The sequence below is a fragment of the Amblyraja radiata genome, chromosome 13, assembly GCF_010909765.2.
Source record: "Amblyraja radiata isolate CabotCenter1 chromosome 13, sAmbRad1.1.pri, whole genome shotgun sequence".
Taxonomy (NCBI): domain Eukaryota; kingdom Metazoa; phylum Chordata; class Chondrichthyes; order Rajiformes; family Rajidae; genus Amblyraja; species Amblyraja radiata.
Genome location: NC_045968.1, coordinates 4,812,844 through 4,835,406, shown reverse-complemented (window position 1 = coordinate 4,835,406; position 22,563 = coordinate 4,812,844). Strand labels below are relative to the sequence as shown.

General features: G+C 44.7%; 1 protein-coding gene across 1 annotated transcript in view; it reads left to right on the top strand.

The window, feature by feature from the left end:
* epha4 (EPH receptor A4) overlaps positions 1–10,179 on the top strand; it is a 132,795-nt gene extending 122,616 nt beyond the window's left edge. The window contains exon 18 of the mRNA XM_033031115.1: positions 9,122–10,179. The gene's annotated coding sequence lies outside the window, so the exon portion shown is untranslated. The remainder of the gene's footprint in view (positions 1–9,121) is intronic.
* The last annotated feature ends 12,384 nt before the right edge of the window (positions 10,180–22,563 follow it).

Below are 22,563 nucleotides of genomic sequence, written 5' to 3'. Positions count from 1 at the left end.
GGAAGTGGGACCGGCCCCGCGAAGCCGTACGCCTCAAGCCACCACGTTTGGTCGCGCTCCCCGCATGCAGTCGCATGCTGGTGGGACAGGCCCTTTAGATGGAGCTCTTAAAGATTGCAGAGTCAAGGGATGTGGGGAGAAGGCAGGAACGGGGTACTGAATGTGGATGATCAGCCATGATCACAGTGAATGGCGGTGCTGGCTTGAAGGGCTGAATGGCCTGCTCCTGCACCTATTGCCTATTGTCTAAATCTCTCCTGAGTGTCAGGGGGCATTATTAGGTTACATGCCCAGCGTTTCCACATCACCTTTTGCTTAGCTTAAATGTGGCCAATGTTTTATACCTACTAAATTGTCTTGATGCTGTAACATATTTTCTGGATCCAATTCTCTATCCAGTACGAGGTTTAAAAACTGCCAAGTTTTCCTTGCAATGAAATCATTATAGTGTGGCCAAACCAACTATGTGCTAAAGATGGAGAAAATGTTGGAGTGACTCAGCGGGTCTGGGTTACTTTGGAGAAAATGTATAGGTGACGTTTCAGGTCGGACCCTTCTTCAGACTCATAGCAGGGAGAGCTGGGAAACAAAAAACTGGGAGAGAAGACGAGACGGGCCACATCATGACCTCAGGTGAGGGGGGGTCCCAGATAGGCATGTTGTTGGTTGGAAGCAGGTGTGATCCCAAAAGAAATACATAGATGCAAAATATAAAGCGTGTTGAAGGAACTTTGGTGGTGAAAGAGAAGAAACCAATGCAAGGGTCTCTCCCATCAGGCAAAAGATATAGAAGTGTGAAAACGCACACCTCCAGATTCAGGGACAGTTTCTTCCCAGCTGTTATCAGGTGACTGAACCATCCTACCACAACCAGAGAGCAGTCCTGAACTACTATCTACCTTATTGGTGACCTGAGGACTATCTTTCATTGTTTATTACTGGCTTTACCTTGCACTAAACGTTATTCCCTTATCATGTAAATGGCTCGATTGTAATCATGTATTGTCTTTCCACTGACTGGTTAGCACGCGACACAAGCTTTTCACTGTACCTCGGTTTATGTGACAATAAACTAAACTAAAGTCAGCTAGAGTTCAGGGGAAAAAGGAGTGACGTGGAAATAGTGGGGGAGGGGGGGGGGGGTCATAAGCGATAGGAATAGAATTAGGCCATTCAGCCCATCAAGTTTACTCTTCCATTCAATCATGGCTGATATATCTCTCCCTTCTAGCCCCATTCTCCTGCCTTCCCATAACCCCTGACACCTGTATTAATCAAGAATCTATCTACCTCAACCTTAAAATAATCCATCCAGACAGCCTTCTGTTACAAATAATTCCACAGATTCACCACCCTCCGACTAAAGAAATTCTGCGTTGTCTCCTTCCTAAAGGAACATCCTTTAATTCTGAGGCTATGACCTAGTCCTAGACTTTCCAACTAGAGGAAACATCCTCTCCCCATCCACTCTATCCAAGCCTTTCACAATTTGGTTTGTTTCAATGAGATGCCCCCCCCTCTCCACTCTTCTAAACGCCCATCATGTACCGGCCCAGCGCCGTCAAACACTCATCATATGTTAACCTATTAATTCCTGGGAGCATTCTTGTAAACCTCCTCTCGACCCTCTCCAGAGCCAGCACATCCATCGTCAGATATGGTGCCAAAATTGCTCACAACATTCCAAATGCAGCCTGACCAGTGCCTAAAGGCCCTGTCCCACTTACGTGTTCTTGGCACGCAAATTACGTGAACTCGTCGTCACGTTGAGGCGCACGGGCATCGTGTGGCCGCGCGGGGCCCGTCCCACTGAGAAGCGCGGAGGGGTATGTAGTTGTGCGCGGTATCACGCAGCGCTCCGAAATTTTGTAACGAACAAAATCTTCGCGCGCCACCGGCTGTCGCATAACTGACGGCAAAAGTGGGACAGGCCCAAGACCCTGGCGCGACGCAACGCCTCACCTCCAACAGCAGCAGAAGCAGGCAAACGATCGTCGAGCTCGGCCTGGGGCTCACGGCCGTTGTGGTCCGTATCCGCCCCCACTTCTACTCTCAGAGCGGGGCCAAGAAAATTAAAGATGGACACAAAATGTTGGAGTAACTCAGCGGGACCGGCAGCATCTCTTACAGACTGAAGAAGAGTCTCGACCCGAAACATCACCCATTGCTTGTCTCCAGAGATGCTGCCGGGCCCACTGAGTTACTCCTGCATTTTGTGTCCCTCTTCAAATGACGTCATGCACTCCAGACGGCTGTGTGGATGCATGAAGTCGCGCCTCAACGCGACCACGAGGTCACGTAATTAGTGTGCCAAGGACACGTAAGTGGGACAGGGGCTTTATAGAGCTTCAGAATTACATCCCTGTTTTTCCAATCTAGCCCTCTTGAAATAAAGCCAACAGGAGAGAAAGAGAAAAAGGGAGGTGTTTGTAGAAATTGCCTAAAATTGCTATATGCAATATATATGCAATATGCTGCCTACATTAGTAGGAATTCAACTCTATCAACAAAGGAAGGCCAGCCTGAACCAAGTGCTTTGTAAAACATCTCAGAAACCACAAGGCATCAGAGAAAGGTCGATCATTCTTACTTTGTAGAAAAGCATTGGAGCACTCAGTCCATTATATTCTTGCAAATTAAATGGGTCAGAACTGCACTGGATTTCTTGTGCAATAATCATATCAATTCCCATGTGTTCTTTTTATGAAACTACTAGGTAATGAGTTTTGACATTCCATCTGAAATTTCATCCAATAATAAAAATAGCTCCATTCTTTTCCTCCACCCTAAAAATCACAAAGGAGAGTTCACCCAGTACAACTGGTACGTATTGATTGAATCAATGAAATGGCCCCGGCATGTCTCCCTCTCTCGGGGCGTCTCATCAGGTGGTTACATTGGCATCCAGACCCACATTCAAGTGGCCATAGAGTGATACAGTGTGGAAACAAGCCCTTTGACCCAACTTTCCCACCACGACTAACATGTCCCAGCTACACTAGTCCCACCTGCCTGTGTTTGGCCCATATCCCTCCAAACCTGTCCTATCCATGTACCTGTCTAACTGTTTCTTGAATGTAGTCCCTGCCTCAACTGCCTCCTCTGTCAGCTCATTCCATACACCCACCACCCCTCCTGTGAAAAAGTTACCCCTCTGATTAGTATTAAATCTTTCCCCTTCACCTTAAACCTATGCCCTCTGGTCCTCGATTCACCTAGTCTGGGCAAGAGACTTTATGTATCTACCCGATGTATTCCTCTCATGATTTTACACACTACTATAAGATGCCCCCTCATCCTCCTGCTCTTCAAGGAACAGAGGCCCAGAATACTCAACCTCTCCCTATAGCTCAGACACTAGAGACCTGGCAACATCCTCATAACTGCCTTGCCTGAACAGTGAGCACAACAGCCACTTCCATTAGTGGTGGAGTATTTGGCGGCGTTAAGGGAGTAGGGACAACACAAACACTCGCCATGTAATAAAAAGGAATCGCAGATGCTGGTTTATATCAACGATAAACACTTGAATGCTGGAGTAACTCAGGCAACATCTCTAAAGAGAATGGATAGGTGGCATTTCGGGTTGGAACCCTTCCTCAGACCCATTGCAGGAGGGGAGTGGGGAAAATGGATGGGCAAAGAATTTACAGATGGGCTGACGATCATGGCTGGATGCTTTTTCTCCTCTGGAACCAAAGCAATTCAAGATTACTTAATTGCCTTCTTGGGCAGAGACCACCTCACACGGTGATGGTTGCAAGTCAAAGACGCAATCTCCTGCCTGAGTGCCTTAGCTTTTCAGTTTTTTAACAGCTAACATATGTTGAAACCAACTTTTTTTTTTTTTTTTCTTTTTTTTTTTTGTATTTTAATGTCCACACAGCCAGGCTGGTGGAATTTGTTTTCAGTACAGCTCGGTACAGGTTCCAACATTTCATCAAACATTAAACTTGTAACATAGATATACATACAAACAGACACATTGTGATGGTCGGAGGGGCCGTAGGCGCAGATTGGCAGCCACGCTTCCGTCAGTCTGCCCCAGGGCAGCTGTGGCTACAGAAGTAGCTTACCACCACCGAGTGTGACTGAGGAGTGAATGAATAATGCGATGTAAAGCGCCTTGAGTATTAGAAAGGCGCTATATAAATCCCATCCATTATTATTATCATTATTATAGTGTGCAGGGTGAGTGGGGTCAGAGATGATCTTGCGGGCTCTGTGAAGTGTCCGTTTGTGGTAAAGTGATCCAAGGGATGGTAGGGGTAAGCCAATAATTTTGGATGCTCTGTTGATGATGCGCTGTAATTTCTTCCGGGAGAGTGAGTCGAGACTGCCGAACCAGACTGTGATGGATGAAGTGAGGATGCTTTCGATGATGGCTGTATAGAAGCGGTGCATGAGATGAGACCTTACTCTGAACTTCCTGAGCTGTCGGAGATGGAAAAGTCTTTGCTGGGCTTTTCCATAGATGTGGTCTGCGTTTGTCCCTCCATTTGAGGTTGTTGCTGATGTGGGTTCCAAGGAGTTTGAAAGTGTCAGTGATGGAGATGGATTCACCTTTAATGAGCACAGGAGTTTTGGGGGATGGCTGGTGTCTTGGGTCGATGATGAGTTCTTTTGTTTTTGATGAGTTTAGTAAGAGATCATGGTCTGTGCACCAGGTCACTGCTTGGTTGACCTGTGCACGGTATTCAGTTTCTTGGTTGTTGGTGATGAATCCTATGATGGTTGAGTCGTCCACGTACTTGTACAGGTTGACGGAGCTGTGGTGGGATGTGAGCTGGTTTGTGTAAAGGGAGAATAGCCAGGGTGAGAGAACACAGCCTTGGGGTGTGCCTGTACTGAGGAACAGAGGGGAGGATGTATTATTGTTGATCCTCACCCTCTGTTGCCTGTTCCAGAGAAAGCTGTGAATCCAGTAACAGATGCATGGGTCAATGTTCATGTCCAGTAATTTATTGAACAGTATGGCCGGGTTTATTGTATTGAATGCCGAGCTGAAATCCATGAACAGGATGCGGGCATATGTGTTTGCGGACTCCAGGTGGTTCAGAATGTGATGAGTTGCTAAGTTGACGGTGTCCTCAACTGACCTGTTGGCTCTGTATGCAAATTGGTATGGGTCCATGAGTGGGGTGGTGACAGTTTTCAGGTGATTGAGTATGATGCGCTCAAATGATTTCATGACTGCCGATGTCAAGGCAATGGGTCTGTAGTCATTGAGGCTGGAGATGGTCTTGGTCTTGGGAACCAGGATGATAATAGATTCTTTGAAGCAGTTGGGTACTGAGCTTTGACAGAGGGAGGTGTTGAAGATGTTGGTAAAAACCCCAGCCAGTTCCGCAGCGCAGTGGTGGAGAACGGAGGGGCTGATGTTATCTGGGCCGGGGGCTTTATTCCTCTTAAGTCCCCTGAAGGTGCTCCTCACCTCCTCCTCGTAGATGGTGAAAGGGGGGGGAGGGAGGGGGTCGGGGGGAGATGGTGGTGGAGCCGGTGCCTGCTCAAACCTCCCATAGAAAAAGTTGAGTGTATCAGGAAGCTGATTGTCGCTGTCAGGTGTGGGGGTGGGTTTCTTTTTGTAGTTCGTCATGTTTTGGAGTTTTTTCCAGATGAAACGTGTGTCACTAGTAGTGATTTGTTCTTCTAGTTTAGTGGCATAGTTGGATTTGGCTCTTCTTATAGCAGATCTCAGTTTGTATTTGGCAGCCATATATTGTTCTTTGTTTCCTGCCAGATGAGCTGAATTTTTCTCCTTCCTTAAAAATTTTAATGTCCTTGTTAAACCACGGTTTATTATTATTGTAAGTGTTTGACTTTTTTGAGTGGTATGCATAGGTCCACGCAGTAATTGACGTATGACGTCACTGCAACGGTAACGTCGTGGAGGTCACCTGCAGCATGGAAAACATTCCAGTCTGTGCACGCGAAACAGCCCCGGAGTTTTTCGATGGCTTCAGGGGACCAGCACCGGACAGGTTTTGTTGGTATCTTAGTTGGTCGCCCAATTATAGGAAGGATGTCAACAAAATAGAGAGAGTACAGAGGAGATTTACTAGAATGTTGCCTGGGTTTCAACAACTAAGTTACAGAGATAGGTTGAATAAGTTAGGTCTTTATTCTCTGGAGCGCAGAAGGTTAAGGGGGGACTTGATAGAGGTCTTTAAAATGATGAGAGGGATAGACAGAGTTGATGTGATCAAGCTTTTCCCTTTGAGAATAGGGAAGATTCAAACAAGAGGACATGACTTCAGAATTAAGGGACAGAAGTTTAGGGGTAACATGAGGGGGAACTTCTTTACTCAGAGAGTGGTAGCGGTGTGGAATGAGCTTCCAGTGGAAGTGGTGGCGGCAGGTTCGTTGGTATCATTTAAGAATAAATTGGATAGGCATATGGATGAGAAGGGAATGGAGGGTTATGGTATGAGTGCAGGCAGGTGGGACTAAGGGAAAAAAGTTGTTCGGCACTGACTTGTAGGGCCGAGATGGCCTGTTTCTGTGCTGTAATTGTTATATGGTTATATGGTTATATCTTGGAGAATTTAACTTTTTGCCTGTATTGTGGAATTAGCAGCAGCATTGCGTGGTCGGGCCTGCCCAGCGGAGCCCTCGGGAATGCACGGTAAGCCTCTTTGATGGTAGTGTAGCAGTGGTCTAGCGTGTTGGTCCCTCTGCTGGGGCAAGTTACCTGCTGATGGTAGCCGGGGAGCTCAGATGACAAATTGGTCTGGTTAAAGTCCCCAAGGACGATGACTGCTGTGTCTGGATGTGAATTTTCCACTGAGGAGACGTAGTTGGCTAACTCGGCTATGGTAGTGTTAGCGTTAGCCTCAGGTGGAATGTAAACACAGATCATAATTACTGATGCGAACTCCCGTGGGAGGAATGATGGTCTGCATTTGACAGTGAGGTATTCCAGGTGCGGGGAGCATACATGGGTGAGTTCTGTAGAATTTGTACACCAGCGTTCATTTATCATTATGCAAACGCCGCCGCCTTTTGCCTTGTGCGATAGTTTGGATGATCTATCGGCACGATGTAATGTGAAAGCTGGAAGTGTTACCGCTTGGTCAGGTACTGATTGATCCAGCCAGGTCTCTGTCAGGCAGATGGCAGAACAGTCACTGTAGTCTTTGTTAGTTTGTTATCATAAGTTGGAGTTCATCCATTTTGTGCCGGAGGGATCTGACGTTTGACAGCAGAAGGGCTGGGAGCGGTGGCCGGTAAGGGCGTCTCCTGAACCTGGCAAAGGTGCCGGAGCGGCGGCCTTTTTTGGCCCGGCAGCCATGATGTAGAGTGGCTTGAGATGTTTAAGGCCCGTAATTTCTCCTCCAGCAAGGATGTAGATGGGCCCGAATCACTGAGGTTTAAAAGCTCCGAACGGGAGTACTGGATTAAGGACGACACTTTGCAAACAAATAACGCAGACACTAAAACGGCAGACAGGAACACTGCTTGTACTGCGGCAAGCCTTACGGCCGCCATCTAGATTTGATCATTTGATAATTTTAGAGAAGAAATATTGAAGCTACTATTTTCTCTGCGTTTCCAACAGAAAATTTGACTTAGAGGTACAGCGTGGAAACACACCCTTCGGCCCAACATGTCCGCGCCAACCAGCAATCACCCATACGTCTATCCTACACACTCCGTTCTATCCTACACACTCGGGCCAATTTTACACAACCAGTTAACCTACAAACCTGCAAGTCTTTGGAATGTGGGAGGAAACCGGAGAAAACGTACATGGTCACAGGGAGAATGAACAAACTCCATACAGACGTACTGGTAGTTAGGATCGAACCCGGGTCTCTAACGCTGTAAGACAGCAGCTCTACCGCTGCACCACTGTGCCTCACACTATGGCACGAACTAGATATCAATTGAAAACAAGATACACCTGAGAGTTTAGTGGAGGTAGAAGTTAGAAAACTTAGGGTTGAAAAAAAAAATATTTTTTAAAATCCAAGTGACTTGTCCAATATGTAAAACCCATGATTAAATCAAAGTATTGTGGCGGTTCCTGGAGAGTAGGCCACTCCCTGGTTCATCCCCCTCGGCACCTCATGGACAGGTCCGGGGGCGGCTCCCAGCTACGAGATAAGAGCAGGGATTTTTGGCGCGAGACCAGTCTTCAGTCTCTCACTGAAGCGGAGAGTAGTATGCTGTGCTCATTAAAGCCTCTACAGAATTTGCCCGGCTCCTCGCCTTCATTCCGGGCTCTCTCACGCACCAGCTACAGTATAATATTAAATGGAATAATTACCAGGAGGGAAGGAAACCTACCTGAAGTTTTACGACTCTAGTTATGACCTCTTCATAATCTTTGTCTATGCCAAACAGAATCCTAAACAGTCTTAAAGTTCCATTGAACTCAATCAGAGTAGATTGGGAAGACACCCCCCCCCCCCAGAGTCTCTTGCCCAGAGTTGGGGAAATTGAGAACCAGAGGACATGGGTTTAAGGTGAGGGGGGGGGGGGGGGGGGGGGGGGGTGGAGATGTAATAAGAACCTGAGGAGAAACTTCTTCAAGCAAAGAGTGGAAGGTGTATGGAATGAGCTACTGAAGTTTAGGAATCATTTAGACTGGTGAATGGATAGGACAGGTTTAGAGGGATATGGACCAAACTCAGGCAGGTAGGACAAGTCTAGATGGGACAAGTTGGCCGTATGGGCAAATTAGGCCAAAGAGCCTGTTTCCATGCTGTAAGACTCTATCGTCGTTACGGGAGAAAGGGAATGTAATCTACATCCCCTTTCATTAAATGCACTAATGTGTCCCAGTGTATTAGTGACTGCAACTAGGAATTATGTTTTCCAAAAGTTCCCTTTAAGAACTTGATTTCCGGGGGGGGGGAGCGCTTTGGTTTCTTGTAATGACAACACAAAACAAAACAAAAATCACATGATTTGAACTCATTGTGATTAAAAGCTTGGGATTATATCTCGTCGATAAAATTGTTTCATATGAACAATATTCTATAAAGATGGATTTGAAAGAGAAATAGTGATAAACCAAACAAGACTGATCTAATCTTTGAATATAATGTGCGATCATCATTACTGCATTATGCAAGAAGAAAATATAATAATTTATTATCCCTTTGCTTTGCTTCAGAATCAATTGAACTGCCGAATAACCTCATGTTAAGTACTGGGAAGTCGGAACAACAATGAACATGGAAAATCCCACAGTGGCTATTCCCACGAAGATCAGAAACAAGGAAGGAACTTAGCTTCAACAAAACACCAGCTTCAGACAAGCCCAAATTCAAAGCAAAAAAAAACAAAAAAAACATTAAGAAGGGGAAAACTCTCACAAGCGTACAAAAGTTCAGCATCTGTTCTGGAAAATCACGAGTGGAATGTACTGTGTAAGATAACTAAACTTTGTGGACTTCTGCATGTCACTGCTATGCCTAATGTGACAACCTGTTCAAAAATACTGTTATTAGCTATTAATAATGTATGGAATCTGCTATATAGGAACAGATTCGTGGACTTGTCACCGAGTTGTACATGTGTGTTTTATTGAAGTAGCATTTCAAACTGTGCCATTAGATCCCATCATTGTTTTATATACATTTGATAATGTCGGAAAACTCTCAATCTCGTGACAGCTTTGGTCATTTTTTTCCTTTCGGGCCATCTTGCTCGAAATGTTAGCAGTTTAGTGCATACCTTTGTTATAACATCACAATTTGAGATAACATCATTATCTCAAAGATGCCATGAACTGTAACTGATATTTTCATTTACATTTTAACATCCTTCAGTCCTGAGCAGTATTCTCTTAAATGCTAATTTTAAACAAATGACATAGATCTATTTTTTGTATTCTTGTTTGAACACAATTGAGTAAAAGCAAGACCGGCGTGTGGTCTTCTGAATTAAAAAAAATGTACAGTGTATTTTAATTTAGTTCAAACTGGAATCCTTCTAGCAGTCCAATATTTTATTTTCCTTTATACCATTTTTTTCGATGAGTTAGGCATAGATTAAATTTTTTTTGCCGTTTCATTTTTGTATTTTTTTAATTTGAATTTTAGGTACATGTAACTTATGTCATTTATTTATGGTCTTGAGAATCTTTTTGTACCTAGTTTGTACATTGTAAAATAATAGTTACAAAATGGTGCACAGAGAGTGTACACAAAATAAAGTAGTTACAGCACAGTTCTTGGTTTGGGAGAATGATTAATACAGCATTGGTTTTTATGCTTTGATTCTTTGCAATACTAGTTCCCGTTCTAATCTAGGCCACTAGTGAGATAGAGTACTCCTTGCTGCTGGGGGGGGCGATACGGTGGTGCAACATTAGAGTTGCTGCCTTAAGAGCCTGTCCCACTTATGCCCCTGTCCCACTTAGGAAACCTGAACGGAAACCTCTGGAGACTTTGCGCCCCACCCAAGGTTTCCGTGCGGTTCCCGGAGGTTTTTGTCAGTCTCCCTACCTGCTTCCACTACCTGCAACCTCCGGCAACCACCTGCAACCTCCGGGAACCGCACGGAAACCTTGGGTGGGGCGCAAAGTCTGCAGAGGTTTCCGTTCAGGTTTCCTAAGTGGGACAGGGGCATAAGGCGATTTCTTAGGCGACTACAGGAGACTAGGCGGTCGCCACCCGGTTGCCGGGGTGCCGCCTGAACGGTCGTGAGTCGTCTCCTCAGTCGCCCAAAGAGTCATAGCGTCTTTCTGGTCGCCGAATAAATTTTCAACGTGTTATCAACGTTATGCCTATCAACATTCGCCCCTCCACCTGTATCCACCAATAACTCACCGGGCTTTGTCCTACTTCTCCTCTCTTCCAGCTTTCTTCCCGCCTCCCCCACCCCTAACCGTCTGAAGATAGGGTCACGACCCAAAACGTCACCCATCCATGCTCGGCAGAGATGCTGCCTGACCCGCTGAGTTACTCCAGCACTTTGCCTCTTTTTTATTTGTAAACCAGCATCTGCAGTTCCTTGTTTATCCCCAAAATGGAATTGACAGATGAGGTTAGATGGAGCGCGAGCAATATTTCTATCAGCGAAGGCAATTTTAAGAGTATAAGTAAGGAAATTAAATGCAGATAACATTGTGAAAGTTTCTTCAAAGATTAAGAGCCAAATCATAAGTGATAGGAGCAGAATTAGGCCATTCAGCCCATCGTCTACTCTGCCATTCATTCATGGCTGATCTCTCTCCCTCTCAACCCCATTCTCCTGCCTTCTCCCCATAACCCCTGACACCTCTACTAATCAAGAATCTTTCAATCTCTGCCTTAAAAATATCCATTGACTTGGCCTTCAAATCAAAGATAACCACTTTAAACCAGAGTCTAAGGGACTCAACCTGAAACATCACCCATTGAGACTAAGGAAGGATCTCGACCTGAAACATCACCCATTCTTTCATTCCAGAGATGCTGCCTGTCCCCCTGAGATACTCCAGCATTTTGTGTCTATCTTCAGTGTAAACTAGCATCTGCAGCTCCTTCCGACAACTTTAAACCTTCAATGGACTGGCCTTATCGTATTGGATGTGATCTACTGACCAAGGCATCTGCCTGCACTCACCTGATCAGGATACAAATCAGTGACCAAAGGACCTTCTGAGAAACCTGATGTGAGGGGAGTTGTGACCAGACTCCAGGGGACATACCCTGACTCTCCTTTGCAGACCATTCTGATGTTTGGCAACGCCACAGGCCTTGGAATTGTTTCCATTGACTCGCAGAATGTAAAGAAAAATAAAGAAACCATATACCACCATTTCCTTTCACCTGGTGTAAAATAAATGAGACGGATGCAAAGTGCATCCAGTCCCTCTCATTGCTCCACCTAGACACTGAGCAGAGTCCAGAGGCAGAGATGATGGTTTGAATGATTGATTGAAGGATAGGTACGGCATGGAAGCAGGCACTTCAGCCCCGTTTCACACGTTGACCATCGATGGTCCACACCGGCCATCAATCACACAAGTTAGCTCACGTTTGCGCTCACTCCCTGCACACCAGGAACAATTTACAGAGGCCGATTAATCTATAAACCCAGACGTCATTGGCATCTTATCACTTGTCACTGACTTCTGCATTACAGTGCGCAAACTTGGAGACGAGTGAAGAGTTGGCCAGAGATGTGGACGTCAGTGGCATTCTCCAGAGAACCATCAGCTACAGGGCGTGCTGGACCTGTCCATGTACATGTGTACTTGCCAAGTGGATTAATGATTGAGGAATCAATAAGATTCCAGCTGACCCATATCCTACATGGTGGATTGGACTTGAGGGGGGTTGAATGGCCTCTATTTATTTCCATTTACCCAACTTTGGTTTAGTTTAGAGATTCAGCGCGGAAACACGCCCCCCTCCGCGCCAATTCACGATCCCCGCACATGGACACTCCTACACACGCTCGGGACAAGTTACATTTATACCCAGCCAATTAACCTACAAACCTGCACGTCTTTGGGGTGTGGGAGGAAACCGAAGATCTCGGAGAAAAAACACACAGTCACAGGGAGAACTTCCTAACTCCACACAGACAGCGCCCATAGTCGGGATCGGACCAGAGTCTCTGGCGCTGTAAGTGTTGTAAGGCAGCGACTCTACTGCTGCAACACTGTGCCGCCCTACGTTGTTGAAAAATATACTTTTACCGTAGCCTTCAGAACAAATGCGTTTCTAACAACTTCTTGTTTTGCACAAATAACATTTGCCTCTAATATTTATCCCATTTCTCTCTTTAAAAATGCAAGAGTTTTTTCCCCCTCAAGTTGGGGCAAAATATACTTGTTACCGCAGCCTTCTGAGTAAAGAAGTTCCTCATAACTTCTCGTTTTTCTCTCTGTGAGGATTTTAAATTGATGACCGTTTGTCACTGGCTCCCAAGTGAGAGGAAATGGCTTTTCCTTAATCACTGTCAAAAGCCTTCATCATTTTGAAAACCTCAATTAATTTTCCTCTGCACTTGCTTTTCTCCCGCAGTCTGGTCGTAGCCCCATCCTGGTGACTCGGCACCACCTGCAGATAATGCTTCTGTTCTCCATGGTTTCAATGTCTTTTCCATAATTAAACACTCGACTTCATAACTGCTCTAATTATTGTCCTGAACAAGTTTGTCTTAATCTCATTGGCTCTCTTTATCTATGCCTGTGTTTATGAAGTACAAAACGCTGGTAAATTTCGCTGTGAATTTTCAAGTTCAAGTTATAAGTTCATCTCTCATATGGGTGGCATGGTCGCGCAACGGTAGAGTGCCGGAGACCCGGGTTTGATCCTGACTATGGGTGCTGTCTGTACAGAGTTTGTAGGTTCTCCTCTGTAGAGATACAGCATGGAAACAGGCCCTTCGGCCCACCGCATCCCCACCGACCAAAGCCAATTATCCTACAAACCTGCACGTCTGTGGAGTATGGCAGGAAACTGGAGCACCCGGAGAAAACTCGTGTGGTCACGGGGAGAACGTGCAAACTCCGCGCAGACAGCATCCGTAGTCAGGATCGAACCCGGATCTCTGGCCCAGGGAGGCAGCAACTCCAACGCTGTGCCACCGTGCTGCCCTAGGGATAATTAAGCAAGGGCGATTTGCAGGGCAAATAAACCTACTAACCAGCGTGGGTTTGGCATGTGGGCGGTAATCAGATCACCTGAGGAAACCCACGAGCCAGCAGCGAAAAGACACATGCAACCTCCACAAAGACAGCACCAGAAGTTGTGATTGAGCCCCAGGTTCACTGAAGGGGGAAAAATAGATCGGCCATGAATGAATGGTGGAGCAGACTCGATGGGCCGAATGAGCTAATTCGGCTCCTATGTGTTATGAACCCTTATGGTCACAGGAAATGCAAGACAAGTGCATTAACGGCTGGACTCTGTGCTGCCACCTCATATGCAGTGTTTACCTCACTTGTATTAGTTGATAAAAATAAGCCAGTTGCAATCAGAAGAATGGGAGAAATTGAGCATAATGTCCGAAATACAAATGCAGTCTACTGTGTATGTGCGTTTAATATAATTGGTAATTGTGTGATTGTTCGGGGCACACTTTTTGTTAGTTGAGTAATAGTGATGTATAGATATAGCAGGCTTTGCTCCGGTTTTCTCCCACATTCCAACGTGTGTTGCTTTGAGAATAAATTTGCCCATGTTACAAAAGCTAAACAACAAAAAAACGCCTGCGAACAACTTTGATATCATGCTCTTTTTTTTCTCAGCAATGTTTTAATATTGCCTCCAAAAATACATTAATAAATTGACAAAGAAATGGCCAAGTGTACATCGTTGAAAGTATCAAATAGTTTTGCATGGGTTTATAGGTTATTTTATGCCATTCGGAAAGGTAGAAGACTGAACTCCCCATTAAATAAAACTGCACCAGCTCCCGAATTAAATTTGGGTTATCCTGTTATGGAACAAAATAATTACTGCTCACTTTCAAGTGTCTTAAAGAACCATTTTAGGGAAGATTTTACATTTGCAATCTTCAAAATGAAAGTTGGTTGAAATTTCAGTTCAGAATTTCATTCACTAAAATGGCGGTGGACACACACCGTAGTCCGACATGATTATTCTGCGTTCAGCTGCTATTTGCGATGCTTTCTCCCTATGCGCACATTAACCATGAGTGATTGTAGGAATCCAGGCCTCCAGCTGACACTGGCAAGCATTAACTCGTATCACACCTGCACCTCTTAAAAGGAGGTTTGTGCAGCAAAGTCCAGCTGCTGCTGAAAGTGATTGTGTACCTGGGGGAGTATTATAGAGAACGATGGTAGAGCAGCCCGCTATTGCACAAACAACACCTCCAGATCGAAGAAGTGGACACCTGGAGCTCGATACTACACACTTGAGGACACGGAAAGCCCATCGAGGCAGAGGCAAAAGGGGAAAAATTGGTTCAGAGGTAATTGTCGATAATAACTCTTGGCACGGTGGCACAGTGTTAGAGTTGCTGCCTTTTGGGCCTGTTCCACTTAGGTGATTTTTTAGGCAACTACAGGCGACTAGTTTGTCACCACATGTTCACCGGTGGTCACCAGGAGTAGTCTCCTCAGTCGAGCAAAAAGTCGTAGCGCCTTTTAGATCGCCGCTAAATTTTCAACGTTGAGAATTTTTCGGCGACAGTGGGTTTGACGCCAATGAGCATCGCTTGACTTCTCCTGACGTAGGTGCTGTAGTAGGTTGTCACCAGGATGACGTAAGTTGCCACCGGTTTTTCGGCGACCGCCTACGACTATGACAATCGCCGGCAGTTGCCTAAAAATCCGCCAAGTGGAACAGGCCCATTACAGCACCAGAGACACGGGTCCAATCCCGACTACGGGTGCTGTCGGTACAGAGTTTGTACGTTCTCCCTGTGACCTGTTTGCTCCTGTTTCCTCCCACATTCCAAAAACGTCCAGGTTTATAGGTTAATTGGCTTCGGTAAAATTGTAAATTGTCTCTAGGTGTGAAGGTTAGCGTTCGTGTACGGAGTCGCCGCAGACTCGTTGGGCCAAAGGGCCTGTTTCCATGCTGTATCTCTAAACTAAACACAGTATAGCACTTGGTCACTGTGCTACGGGTTCATGGGTGGTCAAAGGCAGTCTAAGCAGCAACAAAACCCATGGCCAAAAACTGTCCCGCCATATCTATACATCTCCACTCTTACCCAACTAACAAACATTGTGTTCCGAACAATCACATAATTAACAATTATATTAAACGCACATAAACATATCTCATTCCTTCCACACCCCTTTTTGGCGTTCAGCCATCAGAAATATACATTGTAGTACAACCACTAACACTTTGATTCCCATTGCAAGGCAAAGTGGCAGAGAGTCCATGCCTTTAACAAAAGGCTGCAATGGGCTTGTATCATAAGCAAAGGCTTCCCTTGGTTCATCATTAGCCTCTTCAAAAGGCTTGCCTTTAGCTCCTTTATACCTGCTACTGGTTGTATCGGAGACCAAATAAACATAGAAACATAGAAAATAGGTGTAGGAGTAGGCCATTGGGCCCTTCGAGCTAGCACCGCCATTCAATGTGAACATGGCTGATCATCCAAAACCAGTACCCCGTTACTGCTTTCTCCCCATATCTCTTGATTCCATTAGTCCTGAGCTATATCTAACTCTTGAATACATCCACTGCCTCTGTGGCAGAGAATTCCACAGATTCACAACTCTCTGGGTAAAAATGTTTTTCCTCATCTCAGTCCTAAATGGCCTACCACTTATTCTTAAACTTCCTAGTGGACTCCCCCAACATCGGGAACATTTTGTTGCATCTAGCCTGTCCAATCCCTTAAAAAAATGTATAGGTTTCTATAAGATCTCCTCTCATCCTTCTAAATTCCAGCAAATATAAGCCCAGTCAAACCATTCTTTCATCATATGTCAGTCCCGCCATCCCGGGAATTAACCTGGTGAACCTATGCTGCACTCCTTCAATAGCAAGAATGTCCTTCCTCAAATTAGGAGACCAAAACTGCACAGGTGTGATATCACCAGGGCACCGTACAATTGCAGTAGGACCCCCTTGCTCCTATACTCAAATCTTCTCGCTATGAAGGCCAACATGCCATTAGCTTTCTTCACTGCCTGCTGTATCTACATGCTTACTTTCAGTGACTGATGTACAAACTCACCCTGTTGCACCTCCCCTTTTCCTAATCTAACACCTTTCAGCCAATAATCTGCCTTCCTGTTCTTGCCGATAATAATCTGCCTTCTTGTTCTTGTACATACAACTTTTATTTATGCGAGAGTATAAAAGTAGGAGGCCGACACAAAATATTGGAGTAACTCAGCGGATCAGGTGGCATCTCTGGAGAAAAGGAATAGGTGCCGTTTTGGGTCGAGACCCTTCTTCAGTCAAGATTTCTTGACCCAAAACCTCTCCTATTCTTTTTCTCCAGAGAGATTGCCTGACCTGCTAAATTACTCCAGCTTTTTGTGTCTGTTTTCGGTTTAAACCAGGATCTGCAGTTCCTCCCTACACAAAATAAAAGCAGAGCCTGAAGAAGGGTCCTGACCCGAAACACCGCCTATCCATGTTCTCCTGAGATGCTGCCTGACCGGCTGAGTTACCCCAGCATTTTGTGTCTTTTTTAATGTACATCAGCATCTGCAGTTCCTTGTGTCCAAATAAAGTAGAGGCCCTTCCAACATCCTCAGAGACCCGGAATTTCACTCCAGAGAACTTTGCTTTAAGGAAATCCCCAACAAATCTGCAAATAAATGATGATTCCTTTAAGTAGCACAGCTGCAGTACTTGTTCCTACTGCTCCGACGCAATTTGCTGCCTGTAGCCCATACTGTGTGTTAATTACAGGGGAGCCATCAATTATGTCTTAAATGCTGACTGACATGATTTCTGCACGTGCTTCTCCGCCCGCGCTTGCTACGAGCACCGGAGCATGATTTAATCTCTCGTTATTGCAAAAAAATGCTCAATAAGCAATTAATAGGAATCTACAATTATTGTATGCCATGATTCAAGTCCCATGGCACATAAATATCATATGTGACGTGATTGAATTTTCAGGCTCAATATAAACAAACCAGCACTACGAGCCTAGGGGGTGAGGGTGGTGTGTGTGTGTGTGTGGGGGGAGGCGGAGGAATATGCAACGCCAGGCAGTAGATAGCACTGTTCAGTACTTTTGCACCTTTGTCTGCGCCAAAACGTGCCTAGGTTGTACCCAAAACAAAGCATTTCACTATACCTAGGTAGAGTCATAGAGTCTCACACAGTGTGGAAACAGGCCCTTCGGCCCAACTTGCACATACTAGCTACACTACCTGCCTGCATTTGGCCCATATCCCTCCAAACCCGTCCTATCCATGTACCTGTCTAACGGTTTCTTAAACGTTGGGATAGTCCCTGCCTCAACTACCTCCTCTGGCAGCTCGTTCCATACACTGACCACCCTTCGTGACAAGATTTCGTAGTGGAAGATGCTTCCAGAGATGCTGCCTCATCCGCAGAGTTTCTCCAGCATTTTTGTCACCCTTTGTGACAATATGTCACAATAAAGTATCACTCTTTCATATTTTGTACATTTTGGGTGCAATTCCTTACGACAAACAAATCAGTCTCTGGGCCTCCAAAGCCGCTCACCTAAATCTACATCCTGCATCAAATTTGTCTGGGGTTTATGCTCCCGTTTCTCATTTCCTCCTGCCAAGGTGAAATGCCTCCCACTTTGCACATTAAATGCCACTTTGCTGAAAAACGCCTTCAGTGTGTTCCTGAAGGAAGTGCTTTATGATCTGCACGGCTTTTTTCCCCCAAGGCACCTACATTTACATCAGGAAATTTTTATCTCGTGTCCCATGTGCTGATGCACAGTCATCTAAAAGGTCACAAGTGAATCCTGCATTAATTACTGGAATGCATCACTTCCAACTGATGTCCAGCACTTACAGACTCACACATGTGTTCCCTCTCACTCATTTTGAAGCTTCTCTTCTCACCCCACAGGCAAGATTTAATTTTTAATTACAATCCCCCTTGAATCACCTAATTCATGAAAGTCTAATTGTGAAGGTCTTTCTCTTTCCATTTCTTGTCACCTCTTCAAACAAATCGTCTTGTCTATAACAGACGTGTAGGAAGGAACTACAGATGCTGATGATAGACAGAAAATGCTGGAGTAACTCGGTGGGACAGGCAGCGTCTCTGGAGAAAAGGGGGAATGGGTGACACTGAATGGGTGGCGTTTCAGGTCACTGAAGTCTGAAGAATGGGTCTTGACCCGAAACAAATGCTATTCCTTCTCTCCAGAGATGCTGCCTGTCCCGCTGAGTTACTCCAGCATTTTGTGTCCATCTTCTGCCTTTAACAAATCTATGTCGATAATCATACATGCAACTTGGCAAGCAATTTACCAGCAATGTGGGAACTTTTATGTACTGCCTCTGTATTGGTCTCAGATTGTCACATGTTCTAGGACATTCAACCCATCCAGTCTACTCCGCCATTCAACCATGGCTGATCTATTGTCCCCTCTCAAGTCCATTCTCCTGCCTTCTCCCTGTAACCCCTGACTCCTGTACTAATCAGGAATCTGTCAATCTCCACCTTAAAATTATCAATTGCTGTCCTCCACAGCAATGAATTCCACAGATTCACCATCCTCTGGTGAAAGAAAGTACTCCTCATCTCCTTTCTGAAGGCACATTCTTTTATTCTGAAGCTATGCACTCTAGGTTTAGACTCTCCCACGAGTGGAAATATTCTCTGCACATCCACTCTATCCGGGCCTTTCACTATTCGGTACATTTCAATGAAATCTGCACAGAACCCTTTGCTGAATCCATCAGGAAGGACTGTAGTGGTGATATTGCCAGGCAGTGGTGGCACTCACATCACGATCTCCATGTACATGGACGAGCTCAGCTACTTTTGCTCAGATACACAGTCGGCATGCAGATGAATCAGCATCTGCGACCAGTTTGAGTTGGCATTGGGAGCCAGAGTCGACTGCAGGAAGAGCGAGAACATGCTCTTTGTCAACTGGCCCAACCCATCTTCTGTCCCCTTCACCATTACCTGAAGGGTTTTAGTTTGTTTTAATCTGTTTTTAAGCTACACAGCTTGGAAACATGCCTTCGACCCACCGAGTCGGTGCCGACCAACAATCATCCCTGATACCAGCTCCATCCTAAACACTAGGGTCCCCTCCCAGTCAGATCCTTCCTGCACCGTCGGAACCTTATGCTGCCCTTGGGATGGCTGCCAGAGAGAGAGGATGGTTGCCCACCTCTTCACAGAGTGTGGATTTGCAAAGAGTCCAGAGAATGATGCAAGGGTCCTTGTTATGGTTGATCCCAAACATCTCCGTAATATAACATAACAGAACACAGAATACAGAACGTAAACATAACAGAAGACTCTCAGATGTACAGGTTGTTCTCAGGGACACATATAGAGAAGGCCACATATAGAGAAGAACATCGTGACATCTTCCAGATCATCAACATGGGGAAAGACACTCTTTGGTCTGCCTGAAACCTGTTGGCCTCCCAGCAGAGCGAGATGTCCCCTCAGGAATGTTGCTGACTCTCCCGCTCCAGACTGCAGGAGTACGTGCTGAGGGTCGCACTGAAGCTCGATGCAGCCAACGCCAAGGCTCTGTGGGGGAGGACCACAGTCAAGGATTGGTCCACTGCTGGATATTGTGGGGCAGTCTGATGGCGACAACCCCTCAAACAAGGGAAGGAGCAACATGGGTTGTAAAGGTCTGAAGAAGGGTTTCGGCCCGAAACGTTGCCTATTTCCTTCGCTCCATAGATGCTGCTGCACCCGCTGAGTTTCTCCAGCTTCTTTGTGTACCTTGAGTTGTAAAGGTGTTTTGTTTAAAGAGAAATGCAAACATTACCGAGTATTGAATGTATAGACGCCGAGAATGTCTTCCACCGCAGAGATGAATGCTGTGGTGGATGTTTGTGTTAAATTCTTAGTGTGTTCTTTATCATTGTACCGCTGCTGGCAAATTCATTTCACTTGCACTTTATGTGCAATGTGACATATAAAACTGATTGTATTGTATTGTAAGAGTTTTTGCACATTCTTTGTTATGTTTTGTTTGAATAGAGTCATAGAGTTTCACAGCAACTACAGGCGACTAGTCTGTCATCACATGTTCGCCTTCAGTCGCGCAAAAGGTCGTAGGATCTTTCTGGTCGCCGCTAAATTTTCAACGTTGACATTTTTCAGCGACAGTGGGTTTGACTTCAATGAGCGTAGCTTGACCTCCTGACTTAGGTGCTGTCATAGGTTGTCGCCAGGATGACGTAGGTTGTCGCCAGTTTTCTGGTGATCTGCTACGACTATGACAGTCACCGGCAGTTGCCAAAAAAATTGCCATTAGACATTGCAATAGTATCTGCCTCAACCATCTCCTCCGGCAGCTCGTTCTATACACCTACTACCGTTTGCATAAGAGTTACCCCTCAGGTTCCTATTAAATCTTTCCCCCCTACTCTGAATAAGGTTTATGTTTGGACATTAAAAAAAATAAAATCAGATGTCTTACATATTAGTTCACAAGGAGACAAGACTTGGCCATTTGATTGTTGTTTGTGGGGTTTGTGCCGTGCTTATGTTTTTAAGGTTGCTTTAAAGTTCTTTGGGCTTCCAGGTTACAAGAATATATAAATGCAAGTCTATTTTCTCAATGGATTTATAAACTCATGAAATCTTTACTGAAATATACCAAATATGAAAAAGTTCAATTAAAATAACCCATGGTCCATTTCTTAATGGACAGAATGTAAAAAAAAAAGTATTTAACTGGCTTTAAGGTTCTTTGGGCATCCAAGTTACAAGAATATATAAATGCAAGTCTATTTTCCCCAATGGATTTATAAACTCATTAAAACTGTACTGAAATATACCAAATATGAAAAAAAGGGTCATTTAATTGAGCTTTTATTAGCTGATGGTTTTTTATCTCAACCAATTGCCTTGTGTGACGGAAATAAACTTGTGCAAGAGTAAAAACAGACGAGGATTTCATTTTTGTGTTTTCCGTGCCAGAAGACAAGGTTAGTGTTACACCTCCCCTCTAAATTCTTTAATCATTTAACATTATTTCCATTTCATTGCTGCAATTATTTGATAATTAAACTATATCCGTTGAAATTGTGCGTCAGACTTAACAGTAAACGATTTATATTCTATAAATGTGGAAGGATTAAAATGCAAGTTTATTAAATGTATTTTATTACACATGGGAACTGGCTTTATGCTAACTATTGAAACAATCCAATGAATAGCAGAGAATGAAAGTAAAACAGGGGGAGATTACCTCTGTAAAATGAGCAAAAGCATAAAAAATGTGTTTTATAAAAGTTTAGAATTTCACTGCTGTCAACGAACAGGGGGAATAAAAAAAACTTCACCCATATTCAACGAGAGGACAACCATAACATTCATTTCATGTTACTTATGTTTCATTTTTTTGTTGAGTGTTTGTTGATAACATTTTTTTTTTAACAAATTTGTTTTAAATTCGTATTTTTTTCCTTCCAGGACGGAATTCACTCAGGAATTTATTGATTCTGCTTTTGCCAAGTGCAGCAGATGTCAGATTTAGATGCTGGGTAGGAAATACTGCCAATTTCCACACACACGTTCCCTGGCAGCTCAGCAGTAACTGACCAACAAATGTGAGTCACCAGTTCTGTCAGGTAAAATATTAAACCAGCAATGATTAATGCTGCATTTCACTTGGCTTTCAAACCTTTCACTAGTCTGCAGAACAATAAATAAATGAAAGACACTCTGCAACAGAAAATACAGTTAAGTGTGAAGTCTAGGTGTTGCAACGGTTAAAACATGTGTTTTCATTTCTCGGTTCAAATGCAGGTTGCTAAGAGTTTTAGTGGAATAACTTTGATTGTACGCGATCCGTTTTCTTGCGGGTTTAGGTTCACAATGTGGATCTGCCGCCGGCTCAGCACCAGAGGTTTGGGAAGCGTTTGAAGACAAGAGTGATAATGGCAAAGAAAATTGGGACGGAATAAATTCAGGAGGAGTAGTTCTTGGGTAGTGATTCTTCATCTGGTGAAGGATAGAGAAGAGGATG